The sequence below is a fragment of the Marmota marmota genome, unplaced genomic scaffold, assembly GCF_001458135.2.
Source record: "Marmota marmota marmota unplaced genomic scaffold, marMar, whole genome shotgun sequence".
Classification (NCBI taxonomy): Eukaryota; Metazoa; Chordata; class Mammalia; order Rodentia; family Sciuridae; genus Marmota; species Marmota marmota.
The window spans coordinates 120-3,629 of NW_026008476.1; the positions used below are offsets into that span (position 1 = coordinate 120).

General features: G+C 32.2%; 1 non-coding gene across 1 annotated transcript; it reads left to right on the forward strand.

Moving 5' to 3' along the window:
• The first annotated feature begins 416 nt into the window (after nt 1–416).
• LOC125614855 lies at nt 417–542 on the forward strand. The gene has a single exon (XR_007345423.1). It is a non-coding gene; the product is annotated as a small nucleolar RNA SNORA40 (small nucleolar RNA).
• Nucleotides 543–3,510: the final 2,968 nt, after the last annotated feature.

Consider the following 3,510-nt stretch of genomic DNA (forward strand, 5'->3'; position numbering starts at 1 on the left):
AATAAAAATAAAGTACCTTTATTTTTTTATTTATTTGTGGTGCTGAGGATCAAACCCAGGGCCTTGCACATGCTAGGCGATTGTTCTGCCACTGAGCCACAACCTCAGCCCCCACTAAATCTTAATTGAGATATTACTACACACCTAAGATGTTACTACACATCTAAGATGTTTCAAATTCAAAGACATAGTATCAATATTGGCAAGGATTTAAGCAACTTAGAAGCCTACATATTGCAGAAGTATATAGTATACACTGCTCCAGCCACTATAAAACGTGTTTTGAATTATCTATTGCATTTGAATATGATTTAGCAACTTCATACCTAAGTATTGATTCAGCACAAATTCATGAACATACAATAAAAATAGATAAAAATTAATATTCATAGTCTCAAAGTCGCAACTCCATCTATAGCACTTGTACATGTTTTTGTTTAACTTGTGGACAAGAACTTATAGACAAATGCAAAAATGAAACCTCTTTTGTAACCAAGACACATTGTTCAATGTGAATTTTGGTACATAGAAGCAGAAATACTATACCTTAAGAAAGCTTAAAGTTATGGGATATTGTTAACTAAAAAGGCTTCTATCTTTAGAAAATGATACATGGAGATAAAGCTGTATTTTACTGTGTTTGGATCATGTTAGTTTAACTCTTGTATTGACATATATCCCACATCTGTACTATTCCTGAGGATGATAATAGGAATGAATACAATTTGAACTCATTGATTTTTAGAGAAAGTATCAATATTGAGAACCAGGTAGATTCATCCAGTTCCAAAGTAGTCCTAAAGTCAATTACTTGAAGAAATTAGATCCCAAATATCATAAATAGTGAAATCATCATCAGTATGTCCGTAATTCAAGTGGAAGTAGAAGTCCCCAAAAAAGGAATGGTGGTCACGTGCGATAACTAGATCAAGCATTGGTTCTTTTTAAAAGGGCATCCTTCAGATGAACAGCAAAGGAATCACAATGAGAAATTCCTTAAATAAAAATGTATTGACTTTAAATTTAGAAAAAAGCAACTCCATCTATAAACAATAGAATGGAAAGATAAGATTTGTTTTATTTAAAAAATAAAATCTCCAAAACAATGAAAATAGACAATTGATAACTATATTCAACAGCTTGGATGAGTTTCATAAACAAAATTTTGAGTGAAAGAAGTCAGATGAGAGACAATGCATAATGTGTGATATATTTCTACAGCTGAAATAAGAAAAGCCATTCTGTAGTGCTTGAAGTCAGTACAGTGATTGACCTTTGCTCAAGCAGAGTGGGAGAGGATTTGGTCAGTCAGTACAGGAGGAATAGTTAGTAATGTTCACTTGCATGGGCAGGATGTTAAATTGGCTAGTTTATTTTGTGCTTTTATTTATGCAGACATTCAGTAAGAGATAAAATTTAAAATTGATTCTTTAAAAATAATTAAAGGAATATGAAATATTATCTAATTGGGAATATCTGTATGTAAAGCTATATTGAGCAAGAAAAGGTTCTTAGAAGTCATGTAAGTTAAAAGCATAATTTACTAATAAAAATTAAAACTTTTCAATGACAAAAATCTCTATAAACAAATTCAAATAGAATATACTAGACCAGGACAAGTATTTACAATGCATAAAATTAAGTTTTAATCTTCTGGTACATATAAATAACAAAACCCAATTCATCATCACAGGTCCTTCCTAATAGAAAAATGGTAAATAATAATGACAGTAACTCATGACATATATTCAAAAGGTCAGTAAGCATAAAATGTTCTTTAATCTCACTTATATATGGAAAGATGCATACTAAAATGGCCCAAATAAAAATTATAAGATCACTTTGGATATTGGTTTCTTAGTGCTTACTAAAATAAAAATGTGTCCATCTTTTATCCTTACAAAATCATTTTTGAAAGTCCATTCCATAGAAATCACATGGCTATATGCCCAAGTATGTTTATTTCAGCATTGTTGGTAGTAACAAAATATTGTGAAGGGGGGAAAATCTCTAAATATCCTATACACATTCATATATATATATATATATATATATATATATATATATATATATGATTGAATAAATCATATAATTCTATGTAGTTATTAAAACAAATGTATTATTATTAACTATATTGATCTGGATAGATTTCAAGAACATATGGATTATGTAAAAAAGCAAATTGAAAAATTACTATTTTCTTATTAAAAACAATTCAAGAGCAACAATAGCAAAAAGTCAAAATGCACATATTGCATATAAATTTGTAAATATTTATGAGCAAAGAAAACATGTGAAAGAAAACACCATGCTATTAGCACAATGCCTTGGTTTAGATTTTTTTATTATTATTATTTTGGTGACTCATTGATGTTTTTATGCAAGACTAATGTGGACATTTGGAATTGATAGATTTTATTATCATCTAGGAAAAGCATGGCACATTTCGAAGAACTCTTCATAGCTGTTGAATCTTCTTGGTGACAGTTTTACTCTATCTGGCATGTTTTCTGCTATGTCTATTTCACATTTTTATGATAATGAGTATCTTTGAAGCACTTGTTTAATCTTTTTCAAGTTTTGCTGGCTTGACCAGAAAAATAGCACTTTTTTGGAAAGTGTGAAATCAGACACTTCCTTAAGGAGCTGCATTTTGATGATCATTTCGTTTTGTCCCAAGGAGTAAGGGCCAAAGATGTAAACTGAATGCCTTGGCTTTCAATTTAAATAAAAGTAATTACTACAAAACAACCCTATCAACAAATGGGCCAAGGACCTAAACAGACACTTCTCAGAGGAGGACATACAATCAATCAACAAGTACATGAAAAAATGCTCACCATCTCTAGCAGTCAGAGAAATGCAAATCAAAACCACCCTAAGATACCATCTCACTCCAGTTAGATTGGCAGCCATTATGAAGTCAAACAACAACAAGTGCTGGCGAGGATGTGGGGAAAAGGGTACACTTGTACACTGCTGGTGGGACTGCAAATTGGTGCAGCCAATTTGGAAAGCAGTATGGAGATTTCTTGGAAAGCTGGGAATGGAGCCACCATTTGACCCAGCTATTCCCCTTCTCGGTCTATTCTCTAAAGACCTAAAAAGAGCATGCTATAGGGACACTGCTACATCGATGTTCATAGCAGCACAGTTCACAATAGCAAGACTGTGGAACCAACCTAGATGCCCTTCAGTAGATGAATGGATAAAAAAAAATGTGGCATTTATACACAATGGAGTATTACTCTGCATTAAAAAATGACAAAATCATAGAATTTACAGGGAAATGGATGGCATTAGAGCAGATTATGCTAAGTGAAGCTAGCCAATCCCTAAAAAACAAATGCCAAATGTCTTCTTTGATATAAGGAGAGTAACTAAGAACAGAGTAGGGTCGAAGAGCATGAGAAAAAGATTAACATTAAATAGGATGAGAGATGGAGGAAAGGGAGAGAGAAGGGAAATTGCATGGAAATGGAAGGAGACCCTCAGAGTTATACAAAGTAG